This window comes from Trichosurus vulpecula, chromosome 4, assembly GCF_011100635.1.
Source record: "Trichosurus vulpecula isolate mTriVul1 chromosome 4, mTriVul1.pri, whole genome shotgun sequence".
Taxonomy (NCBI): domain Eukaryota; kingdom Metazoa; phylum Chordata; class Mammalia; order Diprotodontia; family Phalangeridae; genus Trichosurus; species Trichosurus vulpecula.
In genome coordinates this window covers 190,513,959-190,538,933 of record NC_050576.1, presented here as the reverse complement: position 1 = coordinate 190,538,933, position 24,975 = coordinate 190,513,959, and positions in this window count along the sequence as shown.

Genomic DNA, 24,975 nt, shown 5'->3' with positions numbered 1-24,975 from the left:
GCATAGGGCAGGTGTGGGGAACCTGTGGCCTTGAGGCTATGTGTGGCCCTCTAGGTCCTCAAGTCCTTTGACTGAGTCAAAGGGCCACACTTGAGGACCTAGAGGGCCACATGTGGCCTCAAGGCTGCAGGTTCCTCACCCCTGACATAGGGAGCCTTTGAATGATAAGAAGTTATGAGAAGATAACGGGATTTGTGAGTTTTTGGTCAAGGAAATGGGACACCTGTGGGTGATGAGGGGTTCTCTGTATGTGGGTGAGGTGGAATGGAGGAAGGGGTCATGGGAGTGGAAGAAATTGAGAATTAGGAAGTTTAGGTGTTTCTAAGACATCAACATGTGTGTTGGTACCCTAGTATAAGGTCAAGAGTTGTGGTGGAGAGGAATGCAGAAAGCTAGTCAATCAATTAGTCGACCAGCACTTAATAAGCCAGGTATTGAATTCCTTGAGAAAGGAGTGGGGGAGGGACAAAGGGAGGGAATAGTTAATGGCTTCATAATCCTTTATTGGTTGATAAGGTTGGATAGAGCAAACCTCAGAGGGGAAGAACTTGCTAAGTAAGGGCAGCAAAAGGAGAGCTTGGAAGTGGTAGTGGGGAGCAAGGAGTATTCTGATTCTCCCTCAATGACCAGTCACTCAGTCAGTCAATAAGCATTTATTAAGCCCCTACTATGTGCTAGGCAGCAGGGATACAAAAGACAGTTCCTGCCCTCAAAAAGCTCACAATCTAACAGAAGAGAAAACATGCAATCAACTATATAGAAGAGAGAAATAGGAATTAATCAACAGAAGGAAATCATTAGTATTGAAAGGGATTGGGAAAAGCTTCCTGTAGAAGGCAGATTAATGTATATGTGGGGCATGGGGACAGTAGTTATGAGAATATCAGCTGGTGCTGGGGAGGGGGAACCAGGTTTCTGGAAACAGAGACATTCTAGTAGATATGGAAAGATTCAAATGTAGGTGGAGGGGAACAACATAATGCCTCTTTCCTTCTCCTTCCCCATCATCCTCTATGGCTACATCACTTGTATAAGGCCAAGAGAAGCTTAGTAACATACATATTCAGCATGTTGGATGTGGACACACATTGCCTGAGTCTCAACCAACCCACATTTCACCCTTGCACCCTGCACCTAGGCCCTGATGCCCCCAGCTACTCCTAATTCTGAGGCTTGGATAGCAAAACCTAACTGCTTCTGTGCCTTTCTGGTGTTCTCATTTTCTTCCTTTATTTTCTCTGGCTTCCCTCTGTTCCTCTCTGTGCCCCCTCTCCCAGGACCTGCTTTCTCTCTTAGACACTGACCTGAAGGGGAAAAATGAGGAGTTAAAAGTGGGGACTCAGTTAATTCAATTGGGTCAGTCAGTCCTACCCTGGTCTAAAGTCCTGAATACAGTGTGGAGACACTGAGGAAGAATAACACACAGCCCCAGCCTTCCAGGAATCCCCAGTCTGATAAGAAGACTCAATCCCAGTCCTCAAAGAGCTTCCAGTCTAATAGGGGTCTCAGGCCACAGTTAGCCAACAAGCATTTATTAAGCACTTCTTGTATATCAGGCATGCTAGGGATACAGAGAACAGCAAAAACAAAATCCCTGCTCTCAAGGTTTGAATGTAAATTCAAGCAAGGGAGTTTGCTGTTGTTGAGTTATGTCCAACGCTCTGTGACCCCATTTGGGGTTTTCTTGGCAAAGATACTGGAGTGGTTTGCCATTTCCTTTTCCAGCTCATTTTACAGATGAGGAAACTGAGGGAAACAGGGTTAAGTGACTTGCCCAGGGTCTTACAGCTATTAAGTGGCTGAGGCCACATTTGAACTCAGGTTTTCCTGACTCCATGGCTAAGGCTCTATCTACTTAGCTGCTCCCTAATAGGGGAGACAGAATGGAAATAACTAGATGCCTACAAGGTAGAATTCATCCAATGTAAATGGGAAAGGAACTAGCAGTGGTGGGAACTGGGAAAGGCCTGCTGAGGTAGGATTTGAGCTGTGTTAAACTGACAGGTAGTGGTATCCTGAAGATACCAAGAAGTTGGGAAGAGTAAAGGACTTAAGGGGGAAAGATAATATGTTCTCTCTTTGACATGTTGAGTTTGAGGTGTCCATAGGACACCAAGTTTGGGGTGTCCAGGAGTCAAGGAGTAAACAGTGACCAGAGCTCAGGAGAGAGGCTGGATACACAGATCCAGGGTTTGCCGGCAGAGAGATGATGATGAAGAACCCACAGTGGCTGATGACATCACCAAGCAAGATAGTGTAGAGGGAGAAGAGAAGAGGACTCAGGAGAGAACCATTGTTAGTGGACCGTAACATGGGTCCAGCAAAGGAGACTGAGGGGGAGAGAAGAGCTAGGAATGAAGAGTTACAAAGACCTAGAGGAGACAGCATCCAGGAAAAGTGGGCTCATACATCAAAGGTATCAAAGGCTTTGAGAGTTCAGAGAAGGTTGAGGACTGAGAAAAGGCCATTGAGTTTGGTATTTCGGTCCTTGGTGGTTTTGGAGAGAACATTTTCAGCTGAACAAAGAGGTCAGAAGCCAGATTGCAGAGGGCTTAGAGAGCAAGAGGAGAGGACATGGAAACACCAGGTGTAGACACACACAGACACACACAGACACACACACACACACACACACACATGCATGTGTAAATGGAGAAGTGCAGACTATAGCTATCAATGGTGAAAGAATGGGGGGAGAGTGATGGTCATTAAGCTAGGCTGAGCTGGGTCGGGAGTCATGTGTGTGGCAAGTCAGAGCAGAATTTTTGAAAGAGAGAAATATGGAACAGGACTATGAAGAAAAGAAGGGATGGGATAAGGGCCTGCTTAGATGCAGGTTTAGAGATAGAAAAGGGTGAGGTATGGCCATTGGAGTTGAGGACAACTTGTCCTGTGTGGCTGCAATGGAGGGGCAGAGCTAGGGAATCCTGGGAAACAAGGAGGGACTGCTGGGGAGTGGGACTGTTGGGGGAGGGGGCCATATAGGCTGGTTTGAGGAAGAGAGACTAGATTAAAGAGGAGTGGGGCTAGGGGATTCTCAAGTAGAGATAGGCAAGTTGATTTGGGTTGCTCAGTGGGCAATTTGGGCAGATGAGTAGGGGAATTGGGGATTGGAGTTGGAGAAAGATGGGTAGATAAAGTTTCAAGAGGGTACATGGAGGATGACCGTAAGTAACTCCTCCTTTGGGCACCAGCTATCCTTCTGTTCTGTAATCCCTTACCCAGCACCCCTTACCAGACTCATTCCACTCATTTGATTTAATTCAGCAAGCATTCATTAGTTCCTATGAGGTACCAGGCATGGTAGGCAATGAGAAGGAAAGAAGAAAGGAAGGAAAGAAGGAAAGAGGGAAGGAAGGAAAGGAAAAAACATTTATGAATGTTAACTATGTGCCATATGCTGTGCTAAGTTGTTGGGTTTTTTTTTTTTTATGATTATCTCATTTGATCTTTACAACCACCCTGGGAGGTAAGTGCTGTTATTATCCCAAATTTACAGATGAGGAAACTGAGGCAGATAGAAGTTAACTGACTTGCCCAGGATCACACGACTAATATCTGAGGCTAAATTTGAACCCAGGTCTTCCTGAATCCAGGCTTAGCCCTCTATCCACTGAACCACCTCTATCCATTGGACCACTGCTGCTTCAACATGTGTTAGGATACAAAGACACTCTGGGAGCTTACATTCTCCTTCTGGGAAGCTATTTCTGGTCAAGAATCAGCAGTGACAAGATTGACCTAGATTTAAAAGCGTGAGTGATGGACGTGAAGAAACTAGACTCTGCCTTTCTTTAGAGGATTCTGGGGGCAGGAATAAGGTAGAGTGCTGTCCAAAGAGACCAATGACAGCGTGATACTCTGTGCTTCAGGGCTTGGAATGTGGATATCATCTCTCCATGCTAGCAACCCCTCAAGGTGGGGACCCAGGCAACCTGAACCTCCTAGGCTCCTTCCCACAACCCCCCTGCATCCCCCAACCCCTATGACTCCCTTGAGGTGAGCTATTTGGCCTTCTTGGGACTAGTCCAAAGACAATAGGGCTAGACAGCCAGAAAGAAGGAGGCCCAGGCAGTATAAATATCCCAGTCTGGGGAGTGTAAGCTAGGGAGGGAGGAAAGAGAATTGTGGTTGCCTTTAGGCACTGTGTAATTTAGGATTTATTTCAGGGCCATGGTTCTTTCTCCAGCCCAGGGTGGAGCTGGGGATATTTTAAGACGTTTTTTCTTGAGGGGGGGTCAGGAAAGGGGAACTCCCCCCCACCCAGGATTGGGTTGGCACAGTATAGAATGGAGGCCCCTCCCAGGATGCCCATCAGCTGCCAGCCACGTCCTATATCCCGGCAGGTTAGGTCTCTATCCTGGCCTCCTTTGTCTCTCTCAGCCAAGCCTCTGAGACAAAGTGGTGGGAGGGGGCCAAGTGGAGGAAAGCTCCCTGGAAGGGGGAGACCTCCCACTGAGCAGACCTCTTTTGAGTCCCTGAGGCAGGGGATGGGGGAGTGAGGGAGGGGATTGTTAATAGGAATGGGGTCCTTTTGGCTTTGAACGTTTTAAGTTCCAGTAGAACTTTATTAAAAAAGAAACAGACTTTCAAATGTATAACAAAATAACAAGGTGAATAGTGTGTTCATACAAAATAACATAGTAAGAGGTCAAATTTTATCACTTGTGCTACCCTGGGCGAGTCACTTCATTCCTCTGGGCTTCAGTTTCCTCAGGGGAGCTCTGACAAGGGTGCTGTCCAGTTATAAATCCTAGGATGATTCTGTGAATGCCTGTCCTTAATCCTTAAGAGACGGTGTTTTAGGCTCCCCCCTGAGGTTATGAGAGGTGCCTAGTTCCTAGCTGCTCAGCCACAGGCCACTACTAGAATCCTCTTAGCACCACCGAGCAGTGGGATGGATGGGGACCTGAGAGCTGGAATGATGCTCACCTAGCCTCAGGGGCCAAAATATGGGTGTGGTTCATTGACTTCCTGGATTTATCTATCATCTCCACAAATCTGTAAATATCCCACATGTGAGCATGACCTTGATAAATATGTAAATACAGAAATATATATGTGCATTCCAGGCCATTGCTAGTCAACCTGACTTTTGTCTTGCCACTGGATTTTGATGATTCTGGAAAAGTGAGGCCGATGTCTTTGTGTTTCTCTGTCTCACTTAAATCCAATTCATATGCAAGTCAAGACATCATCCTGTGATGTCATTGGTCCTCTTTGAAAACAAAGGATGAACAACGACATATCTATATGTCTGTCTGTCTGTCTTTCTATCTGCCTATCTGCCTGTCCATCCATCTATCTATCTATCTATCTATCTATCTATCTATCTATCTATCTATCTATCTATCTATCTGTCTATGAATCCATCCATCCATCTACTCACCCACACATACATTTCTTTCTCTGTCTCTGTCTCTGTCTCTTTCTCTAATTTCCAAAAGTCTTAGTGAGGCTGCTAGGTGGCTCAGTGGATAAAATAATGGGCCTTAAGTCAGGAATACTGAACTAAAATCTGACCTCAGATACTTACTAACTATATGACCCTGGAAAAGTCATTTAATCTCTGTTTGCCTCATTTCCTCAACTGTAAAATGAGGTTGATAATAGCAACAATCTCCCAGGGTTGTTGTGGGGACCAAATAAGATAATATTTGTAAGATACTTGGCATATAGTAGGCACTATATAAATGCTGCTTATTATTATTATTGTTAATTAGCACAAGAGCTTAAAACTGCACTGATTAGAAATGACAAGCAGGATAATTTCAGAAAAAAACTGGAAAAACTTACATGAACTGATGCAAAGTGAAGTGAGCAGAACCAGGAGAACATGATACACAGTAACAACAATCTTATACAATGATCAACTGTGAATGACTTAGCTATTCTGATCAATACGATGATCCAAGACAATCTCAAAGGACTCATGATGAAGTATGTTATCTGCCTCCGGAGAAAGAACCGACACTGTCTGAACACAGACTGAAGCATGCTATTTTCACTTTATTTCTTTCATTTTTTTTTTAATTCATAAAGAATCTTTATGTACAAAATGACTAATGTGGGTTTTACACAATTGCACATGTATAACTTATATTGGATTGCTTGCCATCTCAGGGAGGAAGAAGGGAAGGGACAAAGGGAAGGACAAAGTTTGGAACTCAAAACTTTAATAAAAGATTTAAAAATTGTTTTAAAATATAATTGGAGGGAAAATAAAACAGTGTATAAAAAAAACTGCACAAAGACTTTGGGGACACTATATTTCCGTATCTGCTTATAGTGACAAAACCCCATAATCTTTCCCCTGAGCTCCAGTTCTGAATTGCCAGATGCCTGCTCAGCATCTTCACTTAGATATCTTGATAGCCTCTCAAATTCATCTTGTCTGAAACCAAATAATCATCTTGTCCCCTAAACATACCTCTCCTCCGTATTTTCCTGTTTCTGCTGAGAATACCATCATGGATGCAGTTACCCAGGTTTGCAACCTCTGAGTTATTCTTGCCTTTTCCTTTTCCCTCAACCCCCATACCCAGAACAATAGTTGAGTAGATTGAAAGCCTCCCTCACATCCAACCCCTTTTCTACACTCAGACAGGCATCACCCTATTTGGGCCCTTATCATTTCTTACAATAACCTCCAAATTAGTCTGCCTACCAGTTTCCAGTACTCTCCAATCCAATGCTAAACTGACATTCAGAAAACACAGATCTGACCATCACTCTCTTGCTCAAACATTGTCAATGGCTCCCTACTGGCTCTAGGATGAAAAACAAACTCTGTTTGGCATTCAAAGTCTTTCACAATCGGGCTCCTTTCCCCAGACATTCCTCTTCCTCCCTTTCACACACTCTGTGTCCCAGACACATTGACCTATTTGTTGTACCCCAACCTCTACACTCCATCTCCCCTTATCAAGCACCTCCAAGCCTTTGTGAAAGTCGTCTCCCATGTCTGGAAATCATTTGCTCCTTAACTGCTGCTTATTATCATCAGTTTTCTTCAAATGTCCCTACAAATCTATGATTCATTTCTGAACCTCCCAGATGTTAACACTCTCTCCCACCTCAAATCATCTTGTATTTACTTATCTGATAATTTGTTTAACTTCTTAGTAGGGAATTGTTTCAGTCTCCAAAATATTTCTCTTATCTATCCCCTTCTCTCCATTCACATCCACTATTACCCCAGTCTATGGACTTATTACCTCCACCTTAGACTATTGCAATAACCTCCTGCCTGGTCCCCTTGCCTCAAGTCTTTCCCCTCTTCCAATCTATCCTCCACACAGTTTCCAAAACGGTTTTCCTAATGCACAGACCTGACCCCATCACTCAATAAACTTCAGTGGCTCCCTACTACCTCAAGGATCAGATAGTTAGTTACTTTCTTTAGCTTTTAATCTGGCTCCATTCTAACTTTCCAACCTAAATTTATTTCATTTTTCTCTTTGTATCCTTAAGAGCTAGAATAGTCCCTTGCACCTAGTAGACCACTAAAATGGCTGTTGAATTAGCATGTTGACCATGGGTCCTAGCCTTGTCATTACCTAGATGACCTGCCATACCCTTGGAGATTCTCACAAATAATGGGAAGGCCATATTAGCTGGCAGCTGCCCCCTGGAGTGGGAACTTGATTTAGAAGATTAAAATTCTGGGTTCTTCTAGCAGGATGACCCCCCTAGGAAGTGTGGACCAAGTCAGAGTTTCTACTCCATCTCTTGTTATCAGCAGGGTCTAGACATCTGACAGTTCCTTGTGCTATTGTCTTGGAATAGGCTGGACTGAGACTCCCTCTTCTAGGCACATCGCCACAATGATAGAGACTTGTGTACAAAGTTGGGGGCAGGGAAGGGGACAAACATTTACTAAGCCCCTACTATGTGCCAGGCACTGTGCTAAGCACTTTTAGCAATGTTTTTTTCATTTGACCTTCACAACAACCCTGGGAGGTAGTTGCTCTTTTTATCCCCATTTAACAGTTGAAGAAACTGAGGCATACAGCAGTTTAATGACTGATTCAGGACCACACTGCTGGTAAGTGTCAGAGGCTACATTTGAATTCAGATCTTCCTTACTCCAAGTTTAGCTCTCTATACACTGTACCACCTGGACTAAGTAGGTAAGACTTCAACTGGTGCCCACACCCATATAAGAAAAAAACGCACTGGGCATTGAATACTTTCTTATTCCTCCTCGCTCCTTCCCTCCTTTCCTATTGCTCTCTAAGGGGTTTAAATTCTGTCCCCTTTCCTTCGCTCTAGTGAGTTCAGTAATCTACTGACTGCTCTCCCTGGCCAGAATCCAATGAGGAGGTAATAGGGGAGCATACATGATGGAGAAAAGAATTTCCAGAGAAAGGAAAAGTCACCATCCCTGATATGGAGCAATAGTTCTGGTTTGGAGGAGTAGATGAATGGTTGGGCAGAAGCAAGAACTGTGAACTTGGAAACCAAAGACAAAGGGAATTGTATTGGAGGCATCCCAGGGTAACAGAGAAGGGAATATTGGGACCAAACCCAGATGCTAGTTAATGTCCTTGAATAGCACTGAAGAGCCAATACTGTCTGGTTCCAACCTGCCTTTTTTAGCCTAACTTCACATCCTTGTACTTGATGTCCCAGTCTAATTGGCCTAGGAGATCTTACCTGATCTTGTCCTGTCCTTTGTCACCTGGGACATTTGGCAGGTGGCCATGCACACCTAGAGTTCACTCCGTTTTCATCTTTACCTGTCAAAATCAACTCAGGTGCCATCACCCCTCCCCCCACCAATACACATATACACAGTGATCTCTTCCTTCTCAGATTCTCCCAGAGCCCTTTGATATTTTCCCTTCCCACTGCAATCCTAAGCCTGAACTTATATTATTACTAATTTATGTACGTGCCGTATTTTCCTTGGGCAGCTAGGTGGCGCAGTGGTTAGAGCACTGGGTTTGGAATCAGAAAGACTCATCTTCCTGAGTTCAAATCTGGCCTCCGACACTTACTAGCTGTATGACCCTGGGCAAGTCACTTAATTCTGTTTGCCTCAGTTTCCTTATCTGTAAAATGAACTGGAGAAGAAAATAGCAAACTACTCCAGTGTCTTTGCCAAGCAAACCCCAAATGGGGTCATACGTTGGACATGATTGAAAAATGATTCAACAACAAATATATTTCCCTTGTTAGGTTGCAAGTTCCTTGAAGGCAGTGTGGTTTTTCATCTCTGTACACCACAGTACCTTGTGCAAGGTACAACCTTAGTGCATTTATTGAATTCTTGGATATGAGCTGAGCTAGTTAGGCCTCACTGGAATTAGAGTGAGCCTCTATGGTTAGATTAGAGGAATTTCCACAGTAGCCACATTGATGTGCAAACTCAGAAACATCTCCCTCCATTTGTGCCTGACCTGTGGTAGAGCCTTCTGAGCTTGTGTTGGTCTGATCAGCCGCAGTCAGACAGACCCATAGAACGCTGACCCCAACATAGGGATGTCATTTTGGTCCTCTTGGAGAATGAAGGACAACAACCAACCAAGAGGAATTCTAGAATAAACTCCTTGTGGTCTAAAACTGGATGGTGCCATGATCTCGTGCCATGATCTGGGATTTGTTAATGTAGTCAGGGTCATCCATCCTCTCACTTCTCTCTGCTCCCTATGTAGTATGTTTAGAGCCACCATTCTTGGTTCTGAGGGACCACAGGGAAACTTCTGGGAGACCTGTTTCTGGCTGTGTATGACTCATCACTAAGGAATCTGTACTTTCAGATAACAGCTTTCTTATTGGCTGGGGAACTGGAAGAGCTGATGAGTCAGAAGAAATACAAAAAAGATCACCATTTTCCTTCACCTGATCTTTCTTTCCTGTTGTGAAAAGGGAAGGACTCTTTCAAGCTGTTTTCCCTGAGAGTCAGATGGGGGAGGTGCTGGTTGCCCTACCTGGTCTCTGTTTGATTGTGAGCACATGGCATCTTGAGCACATGTCCTGACTGGCTAAGCCTGAGCCTATTTTGTTTGTCCTTTTCTCATCTTAGATGAATAAGTATTTTGAGATAAACACAACCAGGTTTGGAGACCTTGTTAACTAGAGAGGCCCAGAGAATTCTGGGTCCAATTGATGAGGGTTTGGGGTGAGAGGTGCTCGACACCCCAAAGTACCGACACGCCAGATCCTGCCGAAAGAATTCGACTCAAGCTTTCTCAGCCAAGGGAAAGATAAAGTTTATTAAGAGTTAGCCAAATAAGCCTGCCCCGAGAGATCCCACCCCTTGCGACGCCTGTAAGGAAAAAGGGCCAGACCCATCTGAGCTAGATTGGTTCTGACCACCTTCATGGAGGCAAGATGGAGATTATATACACAAAGGTTGTGGGAGGGATTGAGGGGTGGTCTGGGGTGACCAGAAGAGGGGTCTAGGGAGGGACTTAAGGATGAGGTCAGACTCCAGGGTGGGGGAAATAGCTGAAGGCTATATGGAAATGACAAACCATAAAGGGCTAGGGTAACAGAGCTAGGGTATGGATATTTTGATCAGGATTAAGGATGGGAAACAGGATTAAGGGTGGGAAACAGCTAGACAACAGAGGACTGGGCAAGGTAGACATTTGGGCTTAATGGTTATAGCCTCAGGCCAAGGCCAGGTCGAGTGGCAAGATTCAAGGAGAGTTCAAGGGTTCAAGGGGTTCCCAGAGACTGTGCCCTCATCACAATGAAGGGAACTGTTTGTTACAGCCGTGACTCGGTGGAAGGGAAAATTTCTTCATTGGAGAGGATGGTCATCAGCAAGACGACTGACTGGTCCAAGCCTTGCTGGTTTACCAGTAGTTATTTGGACACTGTCGACTTGAGATGAAATGTAAAATGGTTAATTAGCGGTCCTGTAAACTGTTATATGATCTGTTGAAGTTTAAATATCAGGTTTCTAGCAGACTCTAATAATTGTTGTGATGGCCTCAAACCTATTGGTGAGTTAGGGAGATGTTTACCCCAAGGGGTGTAAAGACTTCTCCTGGCAGAATGGGCAGATGAGAACAATTTGTTCCAGTGGCCGTGAAGGTGGCTAAAGCGGAGCTGTGGTGCATTTAGAGATTGGTCGGTCATCAAAGACACCTGCAAGCCACTGCATTCTGGACCTTCGCCAGTCATCTTGACTTTTGTCCTGCCACTGGACTTTGACAACTCTGGAAGAGAGAATGAGGCTGATGACTTTATGCAATGCTGCCTCACTTAAATACAATTCATTGGAGAGTCAAGACATTATCCCATGATGTCAATGGTCCTCTTCAACAATAAAGGACGAACAACAATAGAAGGTGTACGTTAAGTTATTGAATCCTGCTATACATTTATTTTCTATTAAAAACATACATATGCATGTCCTGTGTTTAACGTTTCTTAAGTGTGAAGGAATAAATAATCTGTCTCTACTTCATTCATATTGTATGTTGAGTCTCTTTTTCACTCTCTCTCTTTTGGGAAGGCTCTAGATGTGAGTCAACAAGTAAAATTGTTCCCAGGGAATTAGGTGGGAAATCTAATGAACTGAAGAGCGTGGGGAAAAGGGTGTCCCCTTTTGTTAGAGACAGGCTTGCACAGGACTGAACCTGGTCCAAAGCATATACCTGAATTCAGAACAGGGAGTAGACACAGGACCCTCATTTCTGTGGGCCTTGTCAAGCAGTCTCTTAATGTTAGATTTTTCTCTTATCTTCTCTCCTTATTTGAGAGTAAACATTTTTTCAGCAAAACCCAGTCTCTGACTCAAGTTAGGAGAGTCTGTGGGAATCATAGATCCCTGGAGACCAGACAAGGAATGGTAGCAGCAACAGAGAGACAAGAGAGGGACTGGTGCTTTGGTGGTTCTGTAGCACTGGTTCAGGGAAGAGCCAGATACAAGGGGCTTTGAGTACATTAATGGGGTTGCTCCCTCCACCAAGATCAGACCACCTTTATGCCTTAGGACAGGATTCTAAGGGGTTGCTGTAGTGCGCGCGCGCGCGCACACACACACACACACACACACACACAGACACACAGAGAGTTAGTTCTGATAAAATACTTGTTTTGAAAACATGAATTTATTCCAATGAGGTTGATATATTGGGTAACGATTTGCACATAACTTGAATCTCACATTTGCTTATGCAAATTTGGTCCCCAGAAACAGCAGGAAAGTAGAAAATTGTACCCAGCTGAACCCAGTTTCATAGGGATGCACAAAATGCGCACATTTCAAACATCTGTCAGTTCCTTCAGTTAACCTCCTGTTGTGTTTTATATTCTTTTCCATTTGTGACTTTTTCTATGTAAAAAACCACTCATTCAACACTCTAAACTTGTCTAAGTGTTCTATTTATTACCGACTTTTTGGTAGGTACAGTAGGAGCTGTGGACAGAAGAGGGCTGGACTGAACCTCTATACTCCACCCCCACTCCTCCTCCTCCTCCTTTCTGCCCTGGTCATGGCCTCAGCCCTGGACCCCTCATCCTGGAGATGCATTTGCTGAGGCCACTCTCTCCACCATAGATGCTGACTTAACCAGCTTGGCCCTTTGGGAACTAGGACACAGGCCAAGTAGCAGCCCAAGGCTGAGGATACTGCCTCTATTTATTGTAGTATTTATGTATTTCTTAACCATTTAACAAGAATAAAACTATGCTACTTTTTTATAAGGTTCTTGTCTTTTTTAAAAAAACTATTACTCCTATTTGTGCAAAAATATTTATAGTCATTCTTTTTGTAGTGGCAAAGAATTGGTAATTGAACGGACGCCCATCAACTGGGGAATGGCCAAACAAGTTGCAGTATATGATTGTAATGGAATACTATCGTGCTATAAGAATGACAAGTGGAGTGATTTCAGAAAAACCTAGAAAGACTTACATGAACTGATGCAAAATGAAGTGAGCAGAACCAGGAGAACATCATACATAGCAACAGCAATATTGTACAATGATCAGCTGTGAACGACTTAGCTTTTCTCAGTAATACGATGATCTAAGGCAATTCCAAAGAACTTATGATGAAAAATGCTCTCCACATCCAGAGAAAGAACTGATGACATCTGAATGTGGATTGAAGCATACTAATTTTCAGTTTATTTTTTTGTGGGGTCCATGTCTTCTTTCACAACATGACTAGTATGGAAATATGTTTTGTATGATTGCACATGTACAACCTATAACAAACTGCTTACTCTATCAGGGAAGGGGTATGGGGAGGGAAAGAATTTGGAACACAAAGTTTTAAAAACTAAATGTTAAAATTGTCTTTACATATAATTGGGAAACTGTAAAATAGTATAAAAAAATGTGTGACTGATGAAACTCCTGAGTATTGTGCCCCAAGCTCCATTTTCTCCATGAGCTCTTTTATTGTACAACTTTGCCTGTTGAAGTGATATGACCTCTACTGGCCAAGCCTTTGAGAACCTAGGGTCCCCTCTATGTCTATGTTGAGGCACTAGACCAGGGTTATAGACAGACAATTCAGGAAAAGTAAAAAGAAAAAAAATCCACAAGTGCAGCTTGGTCTGGTCCCTTGCCAGCACTTACAAAGCTTGAGAATGACCACATCTACACTCCCTACACCTAGGAAGTTGCCTGAAAAGACACAAATAGGTTATACTCAGGAACTATGCGACCACGTCATCACTTTGACCCCTTTTCCATATGTCACCATTGACTCAAAGGGTCAAGTGCATGGGACTCTCCTTATTGGTGGATATTGGTTATTCAATACTCTGCATCTGGGCAAGGGGCTGAATTGGTGACAACTTGAGAGAAGGTCCTGGTCTTCTGACTTCCAGATTTGAGAGAAAAGATAAGGACCTTCCAGAAGCTTTTCAGGTTCCCAAAGACAGAGAAGAAGCTGACACAGAGGAGCCAGCATCTCTATCATGTCCCTGGCTCTAGCTTACTACACTAGAGACTTTGGGCAATTTTCCCTTAGGTGAAATTTGGGACTGTCTCTCTAAATTGAGCTGAGTTATTTCACTCCCAGTGGGAGAGTTCATTCACTCTGTGTACTGTCTGGCATATAGTCCCCTAGGTATATTTTCTCTGATTTCTGTTTGCCATCTGTTTGGATAAATGGGTTTATCTGCAATTTGCTATGTGTTTTCATTGTGGAACTACCATCTGGCAGGAAGGAAGTCAAGTCTTGAATATACAGCTTGGAGCACTACTTTCCTATTAAGGGATAGTGATCAGGAGTGTACCTTGAACCTAAACAGTATTTCCCCTATAGCTAGGCGGTGTAGTGGATAGAGTGCCTTTTCTGGAGCCAGGAAGATTTATCTTCATGAGTTCAAATCTGACTGTGTGACCCTGGGCAAGTTTCCTTGCCTCAGTTTCCTCATCTGAAAAATGATCTGGAGAAGGAAATGGCAAACCAATCCAGTATCTTTACCAAGAAAATCCTAAGTGGGTTCCCAGAAAGTCAGATGCAATGAAAAACTTCTGAATAACAACAGTATTTAAGGGAGCAGATGGATATAATTCTATCTTGGTACCTCTTTTCTCCGAGAAAAGCAGAGGGGCCAGCCCCTGACTATAACCTCCTGCTTTCCCTCCTGTCAGCAATCAAAATCTCCCTTTGAGAAGAGTAGGAGGAAGAGACTCTAGAGATATCTGTTCATGTCTTCCTAGACAAACCCTCGTGGAAATACACAACCCTCCTCCCTTATCCTCCCCCTGCCCCCACATATTAACTCATGTGATTTTCTCAAAACCTCTGCCGGGTAGGTGCTATTCCTATCCCCATTTTACAGATGAGAAAACTGAAGATGAAAGGCATTAAGTGACTTGCCTAGGGTCACACAACTGGTAATCTGCCAGTAGGTTCAAACTCAGGACTCCCTGACCACCCATCCATCTCCCTCCCCTTCCTCTGCTTACCCCACGGCTCCTGGATACTCCACTTGACCCATGAGGGGACTATGGGCCCTATATTCCTTCCAAGAAAGGAAAAGAATGTAAAGTTTTCAGAGACAGTTCTTCCTCAGGTCTTCCTCTTACCTTTGCTATGTATCAACTGTGTGGTTCTGATCAAGTCATTTAATTTCTCTGGGCCCCAGTTTCCTCACTTAGAAAATGAGGAGATTGGACAAGGATGCCTTTCAGGTCCTTTCTAAGTCTGTGATCTGGTAGCTGCAGAAATAGAAAATACTCAGATTGATAGAACATAAAATAGAAATATTTACCCAAACACAGAACATGAAATTGAACAAGCCGTAAAGGACCCTCCAAAGAAAAAAGTCCAATCCAGATAGATTTACAGGTAAATTTTTTATCAAACTTTTAAAGAGCAATTAGTATCCATCTTGCAAAACTATTCTCAGAATTTGAGAAAGCATTCCAACAAATTCTTTTATGAAACAAATATAATACCTATATCAAGCAAGAATAAAGTTAGGAACCACAACTGCAGATGGATATTATTAGGGAATATTGATGCAAAACTTGTGAATAAAATACTAGAAAAAGACTATGGAAATATAGAAAAAATTGATAAGCTTTGGATTTTTTGCCAGGGGTACACAAACCAAATTGCCCAATTATATCAATAGTTGCAGAAAAAGCCTTTGATGAAGTTCAACACTTATTTATGCTAATAACCCTAAAAAAGACAGATATAGAGGGTCCACTTAAGCTAAAAAAGTATATATTTTAAAACAAAGGCTAGTATCATTTCCAATGGGACAACCCTGGAAGGCTTCACAATGAATACAGCATAGATGCTCATTCTCTTCCTTATTGCTTTATATGTTCTAGAAATGCTGATTAGAGCAGCCTGACAAGAGAAGTCAAAATTATCTCTATTTGCAGATGTGATGGTTTACTTAGAAAGTCAGCAAAGAAAGACATTGAGACAATAGCTTGAGAAGTGAAATAGCAAGATGCAAAATAAATCCACAAAAATTCATCAGCATTCCTATGTAGCAATAGCAATAAAATCCAGGAGGAAATAAAAGAAAGGAAAAACCCCATTTAAAAGTTACTACAAAATGCACAAAGTATCTGGGAGACAACCTGTAAAGACACACTCAAGATATAGAAATACAATTACAAAATATTCTTTTGAGAAATAAAAAATGGCAAATTATTAGACAGGTATTCATTGCTTTTGGTTGGATCACACTGATATAAAAAACATGATGATATTACCTGAATTAAGTTACAGATTTAGTGCTATATCAATCAAAGAACCAAGGAGATATTTTATAGAACTCAACATAATAATAAAAAAATTCTTTTGCAGGAAGGAAAAAGTATAGGATCTTGAGGAAAATAACGAAAAGTAGGAACTGAGAAGGAATAACACTTTTGGACTTCAAATTATAATATAATGCAGTAATTCTCATAAATATTCAGTCCTAGTTAAAAAAAATAGAAAAACAGACCAGTGGAATAGAGTAGATAACCAGTGAAGCCCCTTCCCCAGCCTACTTCCTCAGTGAGGAATGAATGGCATGGAATGAAGAAGACATCCCAGCCAGGAGGAGGAGGGAAGACAGATGGGGTAGTGAAAAAGATTGACTAGGGGCAAGAAGACTGGACAGAGAGAGAGAGAGACAGAGAGACAGAGAGACAGAGAAACAGAGACAGACAGAGAGAGACAGCAAAACAGCCAGACAGAGACACAGAAACAGACAGGCAGAGACAGAGACAGAGTTAGAGACAGAGACACAGAGAGAGGCAGACACAGACAGAGAGAAAAAGAGACAGAGACACAGAGAGAAACAGACAGATAGAGGATGAATGGTAAAGATGGGGAAATTGAAAGATGGATAGAAGGAGGAGAGTAAAATATATTGAGAAGACAGAAGACACTTAGGAAACAAGGAAGGGAAGGATGAGTGTAAGGGATGGAGTGAGACTTAGGGTCACAAAAAAAGAAAACTAGTTGAGAAATAGAGGAGACAGTGAAAGGATACAGAAGGACAAAGATGGGGAAACTGAAGAACACAGAGAGGGAAAATACAGAAATAGGGGGATATTGAAGGTCACAGTCAGTCATTCAACAAGCATTTATTAAGCACCTACTATGTGCAAGTCACTGTACTAAGCATTGGGGATACAAAGAAAGGCAAAAAAACCTTCCACTCCTGCACTCCAGAAGTTCATAGTCTAAGGGAGGAGACAACATGTAAATAGCCATGTACAAATAATTTATATACAGGGTCAATTGGAGATAATCTCGGAGGGAAGGCACTAAGAAAGACTGGGAAAGTCTAATTGTAGAAGGTGGGATTTCAGTTGAAGAAAGCCAGGGAAGCCAGGTGGCAGAGATGAGGAAGGAGAGAAGTCCAAGTATGGAGAACCGCTAGTGAAAATGCCTGCAGTGTGTTGTGTAAAGGATAGCAAGGAGACCCATGTGATTGGATTGCAGCATATGTGGTTGGGGATAGGTAGCTGTGAGGAAATATAAGAAGATTGTAAAAGTAGAAAGGGGTGAGGATATGGAAGGCTTTAAGAGACAAATGGAGGCTTTGATACTTGATCCTGGATGCAATGGGGAAACCACTGGAGTTGATTGAATAGACTTGTCAATACCTATCCAATGGTCAGACTCATGGTTTAGGAAGATCTGTTTGACAGCTGAGTGGACATTGGACTGGGGGAATGGAGTGGCACGGAGCCTTAAGGCAGGGGGACTATTGCAATTAGCAGGTTATTGCTATAGTCTGATAGGTGACCAGAGCCTGCATTGGGGTAGTAGCAGTGTCAGAAGAGAGATGAGGCATATATGAGAGAGATATGAGGACATGTATAGGAGGCCCTGACAACTGATTCGATAAGGGGAGAGAATGGGAGATAGTGAGGAGTCAAGGATAACACCTTGGTTTCCAACCTGTGTGTCTGGGAGGATAGTGGTCCCTCTGACAGTAATAGGGAGTTAGGAAGAGGAGAGGGTTTGGGGAAAGTAATGAATTCAGTTTGTACATGTTAAATTTAGGGTGTATACAAGACACCCAGGTTGAGATGTCCAAGAGGCATTTGGAGAAGAGAGACTGGAAGTCAGGAAAGAGGTTAGGGCTAGACAAATAGATCTTAGAATCATCTACATAGAGATGATAGTTGAATCCATGGGAGCTTTGTCATGAAAATATGAGGGGATAATGGATAGCAGAGGCTGAAGAACACAGAGAGAAATGTAAATTTAAAAGACAGAGAGGGAAGAGGAGACTGAAGGGAGAGAGGGAGAGCACTAGACAGAGAAGTAAAGGATGAAGATCAAGAGCAAGAAACTGGGAGATTATAATTGGGGATATTGGGAGGAAGAAGTCAACAGTTTCTTTGGTTGAGAAGGGGAAACTTTGAGGTTGGGTGGGGTGAACTTTGGAGAAGTTGAGGATATTGATGCAGTAGGGCCTTTTGAGATTGAGGTTGACACCCCAGCCTAGTGTGAGTGGTGGGTGCCAGGTTTCTTCCTAGCTCTGGGTGGGTGGAATGGAGGAAAACTTGCGAGGAGGGTGGAAAGGACAGCTGTTGCTATGGCCCGCCCTGTTTTCTTCACTGTTCCCTTTGCATCCAGCCTCCCAATATGTTCCCAAGCCACCCATCCCACTACCAGTCAATGCCCATTCAGGGCTTGCTCCTTCCAGGCAGCTGGGTTGTAGAAACATAGTGGCCCTTGGGGAGTCGGAGGGTGAGGAAAGAGGTGTCAAGAGGAACATCTGTCTGATGCCCCTCATTGAGCGTAGGGTTCTGCCTGGGGATGGTGTTGCTGTATCTTCCTCCAGTGCTTGGTGATGTGGCTGCCAGAGCATCTGGGAACTGTCCAAAGGATGTGCCTTTGGGCACAGTTCCCAGTGTGGTTCTCCAGATGCTGATCTTCAGGGCCGCCATGCCTGTTCTTCTGGGGTAGTTGGTGCCCACTTAGGTCCCTGTTTAAATGGGCACCAGTAGTTGGAAATGCCTCTGATCTGCCCTCTGCTCTTTGACCTAAGAAGTTGGCACTGAGTTGAGTCAGCATTTAGTCCTGGCAGATGAAATACCCAGGGGAAAAGGTCAGGGAGAGAGAGGGAGGAAGAGACAGCCCAGGGCTCCAAAGGAGGATCATAGGATAGAGAGATATAAGGGACCCTGCAGTCCAGTCCCAGCCTCTGACAGCCGAGAAGCCTGAAGCACAAGGAGAAGGAAAGACTTGTCTAGAGATCAGTGAGTAGTAGTCAGGATTTGAACTCATGTCCTCTGACTAAATTTAGTAATCTTTCTTGTACACTCCACTACGGCCTTGCTACTGATGGAAAAAGAGAAGGGGAGACTGAGGGATAGAGAAAGAAGGAAGTGGACACAGGGAAGAGCTGAGGGACAGCAGGGGGAGGGCTGCAACTAAGGGAACCCAGAGGAAGGACAGTTTTCCTGGGTGGGTGGATGCCTGCTGGTGCCAGCTGACATCTTATAGGCAAGCATTTTCCCTGACCACAGATGGGGTGGGTGGAAAGTTCAGAAGCTCTCTGCCCTTCATCTCCTCTCAGTTCATGTCCATACCCCAACTTCGGGCAAATGAGTGAGGGGACTCACATAGCCACACCATGCCAGTCTGAGTGCAATCTCTCACTCAGGGCCTCTGGCTGTTTGCCCCCCAGCCCCCTTGGGAGCTTTAACATAGAGAGGGTCACACAAAAAAGGTAACTAGTTGAGAAACAGAGGTGACAGTGAAAGGGTACAGGAGGACAAAGATGGGTAAACTGAAGAACAGAGAAAGAGGGAAAGTACAGAAATAGGGGGATACTGAAGATCACAGTCAGTCATTCAACAAGCATTTATTAAGCACCTACTATGTGCAAGTCACTGTACTAAGCATTGGGGATACAAAGAAAGGCAAAAAACATTCTCCCTCCCTTGGAGGCCCATGCCTCCAACACCCTGGACCAGTGGCTCACCCACACATCCTGGAGTTGGTCTTTTTTGGTGGGGAGAGAAGGGGTGGGGGGAAGGGACTGATTTCCCACCCCACCCCCATCCTAGGGACGAAAAAAAAAAAAAGGCCAGCTCACCACCTCGTTGCCGGAGGGGCTGGAAGGGAGCAATGAGCGGGCTGAGACATAATTAAAATGCCAGAGGTTAGGAGGTGAAGTTACAATGGAAAGAATGAAGCTGAGCGCTGTTGGGCCGCCGGTCCCCAGCTCTCCGATCCCTCTGCCAAGCCCACATTTGATTTTTATTTCGGGAGCCGCCAGCACAGCACTTGGGAGGGAACAGAGAAACCTCATTCTCTCCCATTAACTGCCTCCTCCCCCCCGCCCCCCCACTACTCTGAGCCTGCCTGCTGGCCAGCCAGTCTAGGGCTGGGGCCCCCGAAAGGGGAGTGGGGGATCTTTCAGGAAAAAGGTCTTTCCTCCCCCTTCCCCTTTTCCACTCCCCTTCAGGGGTTCACAGTGGTAGGGGCGGAGGGCACGCACCCCAATTCTCTGACCAATGTGTTGTGGCATTGCCAGCTGACCTGGCAGCTGAAGTGGGGGTGTGGTTGAAATGGAGGGGGTAGATGGGGGCTGGGGTGGAGTCGCTCTTCTGGGCAATAAGCCTGAGAAAGAATGAAGGATGATCCCCAACTTATTACTGTGTATCTCCGCCTGTATTTCATTGATTTAAAGAAAAATGATCAAAATCCTCAGCACCCCCTCCCCCCAAGCCCAGCCCAATCCAGCCTAACTCGGTCCAGCCCCTCTTTTCCCTAAGCTTCTGCCTCTTGCCCCCCAGGATCTTCCTAGTTTCTGCCAACGTGGAAAGAGTACTGGAGTGAGACTCAGGAGATCTATCCCTTACCCATTGTGGACTTTCTCTGAAAGTTATGCTGTCTTTCTGGGCTTTACTTTTCTTATCTGTAAAATGAAATGTTTGGATTAAATGATCTTGGGAGGTCTTGCGGAGCTCTGACTTCTATAATATGAGGGGCTGAATAGGGTGAGACCCAAAATGTAGGGAAGTTGGGTGGAGAGACAGCTCCAGAAGGGAAGGGAAGACAGGGGGGACCAAGGAAGAGACAGACAGGAAGGACTGATTTCCCCAACGTAGAAATTGAATCAAATAAAGGGTGGGAGGTAATAAGGGGAGAGAGTGGAGGGGATAATAATAACTTACACTCATTTAATCCTTTATGGTTTAGAAAGTTGCTTCACACAACAATTCGGTAAAGTAGGTAGTGTTGTTACTTTGTTTTGCTTGGTTTATTTGTGGATGGGATCTGCAATTTCATTGGTTCAGGTGAGCCCCCATCAAGAAACTTCTTCTACTATGTCAGATCATATGAAACTTCAGTATTAGAGAACAACTTGGTACATTGAGAAGTTAAGTGATTTGCCCAGGATCCTGTGGTCAGCATGTGCAGGGGCAGGATTTGAATCCAGGTCTGCCTGACTCTGAGGCCAGGTCTCTATCCAGCAGGAAACACTGCCCCTCGGCATAGGGATTACATTCCCATTTTACAAATGAGGAAAGTCAGGATGAGGAAAAAAAAGTTAAGTGGTTTACCCACAGAAACAGTCAATGTCAGAAGTGAGACCTGAAAGCAGGTCTTCTAAGTCTGAACCCAGTTCTTTTCACTATTACAAAAGGAGGGAAGGAAGGAAGGAAGGAAGGAAGAAAGGAAGGAAAGAAGGAAGGGAAGGAGGGAGAGAGGGAAAGAGAGAGGAAGAAAAGAAGGAAGGAAGGAAAGAAGAAAAGGAAGGAAGGAGGAAGAAAAGAAGGAAGGAGGGAGGGAGGGAAAAAGAGAAGAAGGAAGGAAAGAGGGAAGAAGATAAGAAGGAAGGAAGGATTGGAGAGAAGTTGGGAAGGATTTTTGGGAAGGCCAGGTTGGAGGAAGGTCATAGCTGAGTTTGGGTAGTATGAGTTGGAACTGGGGCTGTACTTGGGAAGTGGTAGGAAGGTAGTTTTGAGTAAGAAAGAGATTCTCCTACAAACTTACCCTCTGCACCCTCCCCCCCCCAATAAACCTGGGACTCTTCCCCATTATGTTCTGTGCTTTTCTTTCACTCTTCTGATCTGACCCTACTATGAGGTATAAGGGAAAGAACATGTAGAGGTAATCCTGGGTTCTAGTCTTCACTCTGCTACTGACTAGCTATGTGCCTGTGACCAAGTCCCTTAACTTTTCTGAGCCCCAGTTGCCTCATTCATAAAAAGGTTGTTTTGTGGTATTCCATGCATTTGTAATCCCATTTAGGGTTTTCTTGGCAAAGATACTGCAGTGGCTTGCCATTTTCTTCTCTAGCTCATTTTACAGGTGAAGAAACCGAGGCGAACAGAATTAAGCGACTTGTCCAGGATCACACAACTACTAAGTGTCTGAAGTCATATTTGAACTCAGGTTTCCCTGACTCCAGGCCTGGTGCCCTATCCTCTGCAATCACCTAGGTGCAATTTATAAAAAAGAGTTTTGCCTAAATGGTCTCTAAGGTCCTGCTCTAAAAATTCTGTGACTTCTTTTGCTTATGCTTAACTGCCCTGCCTCTAGGGTATTCAGCCTATTTCCCAGAAGAGGAAACTGAGTTCCCAGGAATATTAGAACAAAACCTTCTGGACAATTCTGGAGGAACAGCCATTAAGAAAATCCAGAAGCCACCTATGCCCAGACACTGCTTGTGCCCATGGTGGGAACAGAGGAGGGTAAGCATTCCTCTAAGCTCCTCCCACCATTTTCCTGACTATTGCAGGCAAGCCGACCTCTAAGATTCAGTTCAAAGATAATTTATTTTCTCGACATCTTTTGTTTTTATATCACCTATATTTCCCAATGTACTTTCTTCCCTCCCTACTTCCCTTCCTGCTGAGGGCGGGGAGGAGGAAGAAAAAATTGTTTGTCAAAAACTAACCAACATATTTAAAAAATTGACAATATATGCAGTGTCTTGAGCCTATAGCTTCCCATCTCTGCAAAAAGCAACCTTCTCACAGCTCTTATTGGGGCCAAGCTTGGTTATTGTAATTTTTCAGTATTCAGTTTTTGTAGCTCTTGTTCTTTACATTTACATCATGGTGGACATTGTGCATAGACACACACACACACACACACACACACACACACACACTCAGTTTTGGTTCTCCCTACTTTGCTTTGCATCAATTTATATGTCCTTCCCATGCTTCTCTGTATTCATCATATTTGTTGTGTCTGACAGCACTGTGATATTCCATTATATCCACGTACCGTAACTTCTTTAGCTATTTCTTAATTGATGGATAGCTACTTGTCCATTGCTAGAATGTATTTCCAGTTCTTTGCTACCACTAAGCACTGCTATAAATTTTTAGGCATAATACGGAGTCTTTCTTTTTGTCAAAGACCTCCTTGGGGTATATACCTAGAGGTGTAATTTCTGGACCAAATGTCACTTTCTTCAAATAATTCCACCTTTCCATATTGGATGAACCAATCCATAGCTCCCCCAACAATGCATTAGCACAGTCTTACTTTCCACACCCCTTTCAACATTGACTGATAACAACTTTTGTCATCTTTTGTCACTCTTTGCAGGGTGTGATGTGAAACCTCAGGGTTTTTCTGATTTGTAGCCCTCTTAATGATACAGAGCATTCTTTCATATGGTTGTTAATAGTTTGCAATTCTTGCCTTTCCAACAGACATTTATTAAGTTCCTACTAAGTGCAGGCTCTTTTCCAGATGTCCCAGAGGTTCTGCTCTCCCAGCAGTTGTAGGTGGGTGGGGCATTAGCTAGCACCCAACAAAGGGCACAAAACTCTGAGTCTTCCTTCTTTCTCCCTGGTCCTGGGTGGGAATGGGGAGCCAGGGGAGTGGGCTGGGGCCGGCTCATACTCATATTTTCCCTCCCTCTTTCTCTGCCTCACATAATTCAGTCCAGATGGTTTCTCCATCTGAAAGCAGAGACATCAGATTCCAGAAGGAAAGTCGGTCTGCTTTTCGTTCAGTGCTGAGGTGGGGTGGGAGGGGGAGGAGGGAGGAGGCTATGGCTGGAGATGGGGAGGGGGGGAGTCAAAACTGTCTGGGAAGGGAGGGAGGCTAGCTGGGTGGATGGAGGGGTGGCAGCTTCTCTGGCTCTAGGGGAGCAGAAAGGAATGAGGTGAGACATCTGGAGGGAGTTTCTGATGGTCAAGTTTGGGAGATCCTGGGGATGGGTGACCTAGAGAGACAAAGCAGTTTCTGTAGAGATGATTTCTGTGTGGTTGGAGATGGATGGAATGACTTCATGATTTTCTCTCAGGTCCTTGGATATACACTTTTGAGGCTCCCAAACCCTTAGGCAGCTACAGGCTCCCTGAGGTCATTATTCTGAGTTTCTAATGTCTGCCCCTAGGGAAATCTCCACAGTGACTTTAGGGTCCTCTGGCATAGTGATCAAGCCTTTCTTTTCTAATTAACTCCAATCCTAGATCATAGCATATAAGAGCTTGAAGGGATCATAGCGACCATTCTGCCCAGCCCTTTTATTTTACAAACTGAGATGAAAGAAGGACATTGGTCGTAAGTTAGTAGGAGAGGCAAGACTATAACCTAGGCTTCCTGACACCCAGTCCCTTATGCTTTCTACTACATCAGTCTCCCAGTGTAGTCTCAGCCAGGTTCCTTCGAGGAGATGGGGAACAGCTGGTCAGCACATGTTTCCTAATCGCTCTTCAGAGACCGCTCTCAGGGACAAATTTAAGTGGGCTCCATGGTCTCAGGAGTCCAAGCCCCAGAGGTTCCCCAGGGCCCCTTTCCTCTCCCCACTCCCACCCTTGCCTAATAAAGCACTCCACCCCCTAGCCACCCCCTACCCCCACCTCCCTTCATCTGCAGAGATTCCAGGATAAAACTCTGGGTTTGGAGAGAGCTGGGAATGAGAGCCACGTAGAAGCAGGAGACTGAGCCAGAAGAGGAGGAGGACAGAAGGAGGGGGGAGCCCCAGCCTCTCCCTTTCCAGTCCACCCCTTCCCCCTCCAGTGCCTGCATCTCAGCCACGTTCTCCCTGGCTTTAAACTCTAAGTGAGTTTCGATTTTTCCACCAGAGGTGCCAA